Raw genomic sequence first — 11,401 nt, 5'->3', positions numbered from 1 at the left:
TTTGTTTATTTACTTAATTCTATTGTTTTAAAATGTGTTTGGCAGTAATATAAGGAAATTCCAATAAATGACTGCCATTCTTGCAAGATGAAAGTGTGATGCAAAATAGCTGCCGAGGACAGACGAGAGTATGCAAGTGCATGGAAAGACAAGGAGCTCTAAGGAACCTCTTTCACACACACACACACACACACACACACACTTGGGTGTCTTCTTTCAGGCCACGCTGCCCTTTGCTGCAGCTTATGGAAACGCACGTCCCTCGTCGGGTATGGTTGTTGTTATTGTTAAAGCCCTACTGAAATGGGACGTTCTTATTTAAACGGGGATAGCAGCTCCATTCTATGTGTCATACTTCATCATTTCCCCATATTGCCATATTTTTGCTGAAAGGATTTAGTAGAGAACATCCACCATAAAGTTGGCAACTTTTGGTCGCTAATAAAAAAGCCTTGCCTGTACCGGAAGTATCAGACGATGTGTGCGTGATGTCACGGGTTGTGGAGCTCCTCACATCTGAACATTGTTTACAATCATGGCCACCAGCAGCGAGAGCGATTCGGACCAAGAAAGCCACGATTTCCCCATTAATTTGAGCGAGGATGAAAGATTCATGGATGAGGAAAGTGAGAGTGAAGGACTAGAAGAAAAAAAAGACTATACAGTGGGAGCAATTCAGATGTTATTAGACCCATTTACTAGGATAATCCTGCAAAATCCCTTATCTAATTATCGTGCTACTAGTGTTTTAGTGAGATTATATAGTCGTACCTGTACAACCTGAAGGTCGGCCCCGCACCTTTCTCCAGCACCAGTCGACGGGTGGTGGCGATGCCCATCTCTGCCCTTCGCATGGGACCCTCTTCAAAACACGATCTTTCGAAATGATCGCTGCATAATACACTGTACTTTGTGTGTGTGGTCCAATCCAACAATGTTCGCTTGACCACTCTGTTCCATATGAAGCTTCACCGTCATCGTTCGGGAATGTAAACAAGGAAACACCGGCTGTGTTTGTGTTTCTAAAGGCGGCCGCAATACGTCGCTTCCCACCTACATCTTTCTTCTTTGACGTCTCCATTATTCATTGAACAAATTGCAAAAGATTCAGCAACACAGATGTCCAGAATACTGAGGAATTATGCGATGAAAAGAGACGACTTATAGCTGTGAACGGTGCTGGAACAAAATGTCCTCTACAATGTGTGACGTCACGCGCACGCCTCATCATACTGCAACGTTTTAGCGTGATACTTCTGAGCGAAATTTAAATGTGCAATTTAGTAAACTAAAGCGGCCGTATTGTCATGTGTTGCAATGTTAATATTTCATCATTGATATATAAACTATCAGACTGTGTGGTGGCTAGTAGTGGCTTTCAGTAGGTCTTTAATGGCAAAGACTTTTTCCTGACTGCGGAAACAGAAATGGCTGCATACTTGCAGAAGGGTGTAAAAAAAACAAACAACAACAAAGATCACTGTTATCATTATAATCTCCATCTTGGAAGTTCAAATAAAAAAAATAGATTTTCTTATTAAACAGACAAACCTTTATTACCACATGAACATGCACAAAAGCACCAAGAACTGGTACTTACCAACCCTCCTGGATTTTCCGGGAGACTCCCGAAATTTAGCGCCTCTCCCGAAAACCTCCCGGGACAAATTTTCTCCTGAAAATCTCCCAAAATTCAGGCGGCGCTGGAGGCCACGCCCCCTCCAGCTCCATAAGGACCTGAGTGACATGTCGACAGCCTGTTTTCACGTCCGATTTCCCACAATATATATGCTGTTTACAGCATGTCTGCCCAACGACGTTATAACTGTAGAATGAGCGAGGCCAAGTTCTTGGTTTCTTATGTGAGTTTATTGTTAGGTAGTTTCATGAACGTCCTCCCAACGCGGCAACAACACACAACAACAGCAGTCCGTGTTCGTCCACCGTAAAGCAGTTCGTCTGCCGTAAACAGCAATGTTGTGACACTCTTAAACAGGACAATACTGTCATCTACTGTACATGCATATGGTTGGAAAAACAAGGATGGACAATTCAACCCTTAACTCAACAATGAGTAGATGAGTGTTATGTGTGTGTAAATGTGTAAATAAATGAACACTGAAATTCAAGTATTTCTTTTATATATATATATATATATATATATACATATATATAAAATAAATAAATATATATATAGCTAGAATTCAGTGCCGCTGCTGGGTTGTTGTCTTTGGTTGCTTCTCTCGGCGTACTGGTATATCTTCCTCAATCTTGACATTTTCCTGGAAAACCATCCGGCCACAGAGCATTAGTCTATTTCTGTCCTGGAGCAATGATGAGGGCTGCAGGTACCACCTGAGAGTTGGGGAAAATACTGAACCAACCAAGAATCAGGGGCGCCTTTCACAATAGAACTGGTATGGTCTCTGTCTTTGGCAAATTAGTAACAGTACTAGCAGCACCCATACTTGCCAACCTTGGGACATCCGATTTCGTGGGGCGGGGGGCGTGGTGAAGAGGGGAGGAGTATATTTACAGCTAGATTCACCAAGACAAGTATTTCTTATATATATATATATATATATACATATGTATGTATGTATATATATATATATATATATATATATATATATATGTATGTATGTATGTATATGTATATATATATATATATATATATATACATACATATGTACACGGAAAGGAGCCAGATGAGGTGGTTCGGGCATCTGGTCAGGATGCCACCCGAACGCCTCCCTAGGGAGGTGTTTACGGCACGCCCAGCTGGTAGGAGGCCACGGGGAAGACCCAGGACACATTGTGAAGTAAAGTGAATTATATTTATATAGCGCTTTTCTCAAGTGACTCAAAGTGCTTTACATAGTGACACCCAATATCTAAGTTACATTTAAACCAGTGTGGGTGGCACTGGGAGCAGGTGGGTAAAGTGTCTTGCCCAAGGACACAACGGCAGTGACTAGGATGGCACAAGCGGGAATCGAACCCGCAACCCTCAAGTTGCTGGCACGGCCACTCTACAAATCCGAGCTATGCCGCCCAACATAACAATACTGCCATATACTGTATATGCATATGGTTGGAAAAACAAAGATGGACAATTCAACCCTTAACTCAACAATGAGTAGATGAGTGTTATGTGTATGTGTATGTTATGTGCCAGCCGGGAGACATAGTCTCCCGGCTGGCCTGGGAACGCCTCGGGATCCCCCGGGAAGAGCTGGACGAAGTGGCTGGAGAGAGGGAAGTCTGGGCTTCCCTGCTTAGGCTGCTGCCCCCGCGACCCGACCTCGGATAAGCGGAAGATGATGGATGGATGGATGGACATATTTATATATATACATATATATATGGAGCGGTATAGCTCGGTTGGGAGAGTGGCCGTGCCAGCAACTTGAGGGTTGCCGGTTCGATTCCCGCTTCCGCCATCCTAGTTACTGCCGTTGTGTCCTTGGGCAAGACACTTTACCCACGTGCTCCCAGTGTCACCCACACTGGTTTAAATGTAACTTAGGTATTGGGTTTCACTATCTAAAGCGCTTTGAGTCACTAGAGAAAAGCGCTATATAAATATAATTCACTTATATATACATATATACATATGTATATGTATACATATATATATATATATCCATCCATCCATTTTCTACCGCTTATTCCCTTTCGGGGTCGCGGGGGGCGCTGGCGCCTATTTCAGCTACAATCGGGCGGAAGGCGGGGTACACCCTGGACAAGTCGCCACCTCATCACAGGGCCAACACAGATAGACAGACAACATTCACACACTAGGGCCCATTTAGTGTTGCCAATCAACCTATCCCCAGGTGCATGTCTTTGGAGGTGGGAGGGGCCTATCACCAGGTGCATGTCTTTGGAGGTGGGAGGGGCCTATCCCCAGGTGCATGTCTTTGGAGGTGGGAGGGGCCTATCACCAGGTGCATGTCTTTGGAAGTGGGAGGAAGCCGGAGTACCCGGAGGGAACCCACGCATTCACGGGGAGAACATGCAAACTCCACACAGAAAGATCCAGAGCCTGGATTTGAACCCAGGACTGCAGGACCTTTGTATTGTGAGGCAGACGCACTAACCCCTCTCCCACCGTGAAGCCATATATATATATAAGAAATACTTGTCTTGGTGGATCTAGCTGTAAATATACTCCTCCCCTCTTCACGAAATTGGAGGTCCCAAGGTTGGCAAGTATGGGTGCTGCTAGTACTGTTACTAATTTGCCAAAGACAGAGACCATACCAGTTCTATTGTGAAAGGCGCCCCTGATTCTTGGTTGGTTCAGTATTTTCCCCAACTCTCAGGTGGTACCTGCAGCCCTCATCATTGCTCCAGGACAGAAATAGCATAATTCTCCGTGACCAGATGGTTTTCCAGGAAAATGTCAAGATTGTGGAAGATCTTGCTTCAAGAGAAGCAACCAAAGACAACAACCCAGCAGCGCTCACAGATATTTGCTCCTCGGTGCAAAGAGGACACTAAAAGCTCACAAATTGACTTCCAGGAAGCCATTGGTTCTCCCTAAGGACACAATTTAACACCGAACAATAAGCATTCTATTAAATGCTTAACTCTCATCGGGCCAGCTTTACTGTACTCACACTCAGCAAAAAATGTAAACGCAGCACTTTTCTTTTTGATCCCACTTTTAAGTCTGTGTTAATGAGCCGAGATAATCCATCCACCTCGCAGGTTTCTTTTTTTTGTACTCAAGAAGAGCACAGCTTATGGTGGACCCCCACAATCTAATATCAATCAATCAATGTTTATTTATATAGCCCTAAATCACCAGTGTCTCAAAGGGCTGCACAAACCACAATGACATCCTCGGTAGAGCCCACATAAGGGCTTTTTGTTTATTCCTGTTATGTGTCAAATAAATACGTACCTACCTTCACGCCTTTTCCACTCTAAACAACCCAAGTCCAAGTCCAAGTTTGACAGTTTTTACAGGGGGGCCAAAAAGTATTTAGTCGGCCAGCGATTGTGCAAGTTCTCCCACTTCAAATGATGACAGAGGTCTGTCATTTTCATCATAGGTACACTTCAACTGTGACAGACAGAATGGGAAAAAGAAATCCAGGAATTCACATTGTAGGAATTTTAAAGAATTTATTTGTAAATGATGTATTTGGTCAAGCATTCAAAGCTCTCACTGATGGAAGGAGGTTTTGGCTCCAAATCTCAGGATACATGGCCCCATTCATTCTTTCCTTAACACGGATCAATCGTCCTGTCCCCTTAGCAGAAAAACAGCCCCAAAGCATGATGTTTCCACCCCCATGCTTCACAGTAGGTATGGTGTTCTTGGGATGCAACTCAGTATGACGAGTACAGTATATACCAAAAAGTTCTATTTTGGTTTCATCCGACCACATGACATTCTCCCAATCCTCTGCTGTATCATCCATGTGCTCTCTGGCAAACTTCAGACGGGCCTGGACATGCACTGGCTTAAGCAAGGGGACACATCTGGCACTGCAGGATTTGATTCCCTGTCGGCGTAGATTCTCCCAATCCTCTGCTGTATCATCCATGTGCTCTCTGGCAAACTTCAGACGGGCCTGGACATGCACTGGCTTAAGCAAGGGGACACATCTGGCACTGCAGGATTTGATTCCCTGTCGGCGTAGTGTGTTACTGATGGTGACCTTTGTTACTTTGGTCCCAGCTCTCTGCAGGTCATTCACCAAGTCCCCCCTTGTGGTTCTGGGAGTTTTGCTCAACGTTCTCATGATCATTTTGACCCCACGGGAGGAGATCTTGCACGGAGCCCCAGGTCGAGGGAGATTATCACTGGTCTTGTATGTCTTCCATTTTCTGATAATTGCTCCCACAGTTGATTTTTTTCACACCAAGCTGCTCGCCTATTGGTGATTCACTTGTCCCAGTCTGGTGCGGGTCTACAATTCTATTCCTGGTTTCCTTCGACAGCTCTTTGGCCTTGGCCATAGTGGAGTTTGGAGTCTGACTGTTTGAGGCTGTGGACAGGTGTCTTTTCAATTAATCAATCAATCAATGTTTACTTATATAGCCCTGAATCACTAGTGTCTCAAAGGGCTGCACAAACCACTACCACATCCTCGGTAGGCCCACATAAGGGCAAGGAAAACTCACACCCAGTGGGACGTCGGTGACAATGATGACTATGAGAACCTTGGAGAGGAGGAAAGCAATGGATGTCGAGCGGGTCTAACATGATACTGTGAAAGTTCAATCCATAATGGATCCAACACAGTCGCGATAGTCCAGACCAAAGCGGATCCAACACAGCAGCGAGAGTCCCGCCCACAGCGGAGCCAGCAGGAAACCATCCCAAGCGGAGGCGGATCAGCAGCGCAGAGATGTCCCCAGCCGATACACAGGCGAGCAGTACATGGCCACCGGATCGGACCGGACCCCCTCCACAAGGGAGAGTGGGACATAGGAGAAAAAAAAAAGAAACGGCAGATTAACTGGTCTAAAAAGGGAGTTTATTTAAAGGCTAGAGTATACAAATGAGTTTTAAGGTGAGACTTAAATGCTTCTACTGAGGTAGCATCTCAAACTGTTACCGGGAGGGCATTCCAGAGTACTGGAGCCCGAACGGAAAACGCTCTATAGCCCGCAGACTTTTTTTGGGCCTTGGGAATCACTAATAAGTTGGAGTCTTTTGAAGGCATATTTCTTGCCGGGACATATGGTACAATACAATCGGCAAGATAGGAACTAGACCTTTTGTGGGGTGGTTTAGCTCGGTTGGTAAAGTGGCCGTGCCAGCAACTTGAGGGTTCCAGGTTCGATTCCTGCTTCTGCCAACCTAGTAACTGCCGTTGTGTCCTTGGGCAAGACACTTTACCCACCTGCTCCCAGTGCCACCCACACTGCTTTGAACGTAACTTAGATATTGGGTTTCACTATGTAAAGCGCTTTGAGTCACTAGAGAAAAAGCGCTATATAAATATAATTCACTTCACTTTTATACAGATAACGAGTTCAAACAGGTGCCATTAATACAGGTAACGAGTGGAGGACAGAAGAGCTTCTTAAAGAAGAAGTTACAGGTCTGTGAGAGCCAGAGATCTTCCTTGTTTGAAGTCACCAAATACTTATTTTCCACAAATAAATTCTTTAAAATTCCTACAATGTGAATTCTTGGATTTTTTTTCCCATTCTGTCTCTCACAGTTGAAGTGTACCTATGATGAAAATGACAGACCTCTGTCATCATTTGAAGTGGGAGAACTTGCACAATCGCCGGCTGACTAAATACTTGTTCGCCCCACTGTAGGGAATAAGCGGTAGAAAATGGATGGATGTATGTAGCATTTACACAAGGTGCCAACTTCACTGCTTTTGGGTTCTGGTCTCCTAAAAATATCCACAAAGGATATCTTGTTGTCTGTCTCCGCCAATATCCACGTCTGTCTTTCCTACCTTTTTACTTCCCTCGTCCAAGCCGGCCAGAAGAATTGGACATCACTTCCTGTTCCTGTTTGTGATTGTTCAGCGAGACAGGGAAGGCAGACGGGATGGGGAAAGGGGGAAGGAGGGGGGGCTCGGGTTCTTTGTTCTCCTGTCTGTCTCACCTGCTTGACCCTCACCTGACAAAGGTGACCCCTGTAAGCCTGCCAGACTCTTTTACTTCCTGTCGTGTTGACTGACAGGATATTCAGTTCTGGTGCCACTTTATAATAAGCCTGAAAAAAGAATGAAACTACAAATACTTGTGAAGCTTTTTTGGTGTTGCTGATCCAACTAATGCCAAGAAAAAGTCCACACTTTTTTTTCTTTAACTTTTCATTCAATAGCCTCGTTTCTCGGATTTGGTGGCGCTCGCTCTTATCTTGTTTTAACAGCGGCCATGCATTTTTCCCACCAATTAACACGGGCCCGTAATACGCAGGTTCGATAAGAGTCCTTTTTGTTTCAAATAGTGTTTTGTGAAACTGCGGAAATGTGAGCTTGTTCGCAACACCCGGATCTGATCTCATCAACACGTCACCCAATGTTGTTCCAAAACGGGGACGGGTGGAGGGTAAGCGACCACATTGCAGGTCTTTTCATAGAACTGGATTTTCCCGACCATAAGACACACTCTATTTTTGATCCTTTTCATATACAAGGCGCATTAAAGGAGTCTTATTAGTATTTATTTATTCTACAAATCTTTTTCAAGCCATATTCAATTGAATGCACTACAAAGACAACATATTTGATGTTCAAACTCATAAACTTTATATATTTTTCTGCAAATAATAATTAACTTAAAATTTCATGGCTGCAACACGTGCCAAAGTAGTTGGGAAAGGGCATGTTCACCACTGTGTTACATCACCTTTTCTTTTAACAACACTCAATAAACGTTTGGGAACTGAGGAAACTAATTGTTGAAGCTTTGAAAGTGGAATTCTTTCCCATTCTTGTTTTATGTAGAGCTTCAGTCCTTCAACAGTCTGCGGTGTCGTATTTTACGCTTCATAATGCGCCACACATTTTCCATGGGAGACATCATACCCGCATAGTACCCGCACTTTTTTACTATGACGCCACGCTGTTGTAACACGTAGCTTGGCATTTTCTTGCTTAAATAAGCAGGGGCGTCCATGATTGCGTTGCTTGGACGGCAACATATATTGCTCTAAAACCTGTATGTACCTTTCAGCATTGATGGTGCCTTCACAGATGTGTAAGTTACCCATGCCTTGGGCACTAATGCACCCCCATACCATCACACATGCTGGTTTTTCATCTTTACGCCGAGAACAATCCGGATGGTTCTTTTCCTCTTTGATCCGGAGGACACAACGTCCACAGTTCCCCCCAAAAAACTGAAATGTGGACTCGTCTGACCACAGAACACTTTTCTGCTTTGCATCAGTCCATCTTAGATGATCTCGGGCCCAGAGAAGCCGGGGTGTTTCTGGGTGTTGTTGATAAATGGCTTTCACTTTGCATAGTAGAGCTTTAACTTGCACTTACAGATGTAGCGACCAACTGTATTTAGTAACAGTGGTTTTCTGAGCCCATGTGGTGATATCCTTTAGAGATTGATGTTGGTTTTTAATATGCTGTCTGAGGGATGGAAGGTCACGGTCATTCAGTTGCTCACACAGTTGTGGACAAAGGGGTGTACCTCGCCCCATCCTTTCTTGTGAAAGACTGAGCATTTTTTGGGAAGCTGTTTTTATAGCCAATCATGGCACCCACCTGTTCCCAATTAGCCTGCACACCTGTGGGATGTTCCAAATAAGTGTTTGATGAGCACTCCTCAACTTTATCAGTATTTATTGCCACTTTTCCCAACTACTTTGTCACGTGTTGCTGGCATCAAATTCTAAAGTTAATGATTATTTGCAAAAAAAAAAAAAAAAGTTTATCAGTTTGAACATCAAATATGTTGTCTTTGTAGCATATTCAACTGAATATGGCTTGAAAAGGATTTGCAAATCATTGTATTCTGTTTATATTTACATCTAACACAATTTCCCAACTCATATGGAAACGGGGTTTGTAGATCATTACTTAGGTTTGTAATAATATAAGTCATTCGCTTGATGGTGGAATTCTTTTCCCTACTTTCTTAACACGCAATATTAGTCCATTCTTAGACTCCGTGCTCCACACTGCAGTGCAGAATGTGGTTTGGACGAGCATGCGCGGTAGCCTGGTATAGGTTGTGTCGCCATGACGACATCTTGTATGTTGTGATATGCACGCTCTGAAAGCAAACGTTAAGAAGTCAGCCAACACTCCTGGTCTGCATTATTCATAAATAGACAGACAACACATATACTCCGCTGCTTCACAGGCCGCTGGATGTAGCCGGCAAAGTATTCCCATGCTAGCTAGCCGCTCTAGCAAGCACGCCTCATTCAGTCCAAAACGGCCCGATCTATCCACATCCAGAATTGTCTGGCGGTCGTAAGTGATCCCGGAGTGACCACGCTGTAAGCCAGCCAGGACATTTGCAGAATTGTCCGCTATTTTTGCCAAATGTTCCATCTTTACCAAGAGCCCCTCCACGCCGGGCGACGCCATCTTTATAAGAAAAGGCGTTAACAAAATAAAAGCATGTAAACAACATACGCAAATGTGCGATAAAATAATTGTCGGCGTTAATAGATTGATGAGTTAACTCATAATTAACGCACTAATTTGCCCACCCCTAGTTTGCACACATACAAAATCAAACGTGTCAATAAGCTACAGAAAATGTTTCCTGGATGCTCTTTTTTTTGTGCGGGTAAACCAGGGTCCAAGTTGGTCTCCTGTTTAATTGCACATCATTGTACTCCAACACCTCTTTGCCACTGGCAAGGTCCTATGTCGGATCAGCTCCAGTTGCCCTGCACAGATGAATCCTATCAACAATAGATGTCAGCTCGCTGGACAATGGTGAAAAGCATAATAGGTCTGCTTTGATATTGTCATTGGCCAGTGGATCGGTGCCTTGGCAGAAGTTTATTCCGACAAAAAGTGGAGCCAGAATAAATGTTTATGTGCGCTCAATTGTGCAGAATTATTTGTCAAATACAACTTTCATGTGGAGATGTTGCGGGTTTATTCATTTGGATGAACATGATGCATTAGTTCAGTGTTGGGGGTTCATGTACTGCACTTGCATGAATGCACATCCATCCATCCATTTCCTACCGCTTGTCCCTCTCAGGATCACGGGGGGTGCTAGAGCCTATCCCAGCTGTACTTGAGCAGAAGGCGCGCCTATTTCCAGGTGCATGTCTTTTAATTGAATATTTTATGGGAGGGGTCAAGGGGGACATGTCCCTTGCACTTTAACGTCCAAAAATAATAATACACTGTTGAATGGAAGTGAAGTGAATTATATTCATATAGCGCTTTTCTCAAGTGAATCAAAGCACTTTACATAGTGACACCCAATATCTAAGTGACATTTAAACCAGTGTGGGTGGCACTGGGAGCACGTGGGTAAAGTGTCTTGCCCAAGGACACAACGGCAGTGACTAGGATGGCGGAAGCGGGAATCGAACCTGCAACTCTCAAATTGCTGGCACGGCCACTCTACCAACCGAGCTATACCGCCCCCTGGAGGCAAGTCAAACACTAGTGTCAGGCGGAAAATGGCCACTTAGGCTGTAGTTTGTCCCTTTAGACCAGGGTGTCCAAGCTATGGCACATTGGCACCTATCAGACCATTGGATACTTAAATAAAAATAACAAAATATTTATAATATCATTATAATTATTACATTATTTTTATTTCTTAAATGTATTTATTTGTTAATATTATTGTTTTATTTTCAATCAATCAATGTTTATTTATATAGCCCCAAATCACAAATGTCTCAAAGGACTGCACAAACCATTACGACTACAACATCCTCGGAAGAACCCACAAAAGGGCAAGGAAAACTCAC

Source organism: Nerophis ophidion, linkage group LG16 (genome assembly GCF_033978795.1).
Source record: "Nerophis ophidion isolate RoL-2023_Sa linkage group LG16, RoL_Noph_v1.0, whole genome shotgun sequence".
Lineage (NCBI taxonomy): Eukaryota > Metazoa > Chordata > Actinopteri > Syngnathiformes > Syngnathidae > Nerophis > Nerophis ophidion.
Note: the sequence above shows the minus strand (reverse complement) of the source record.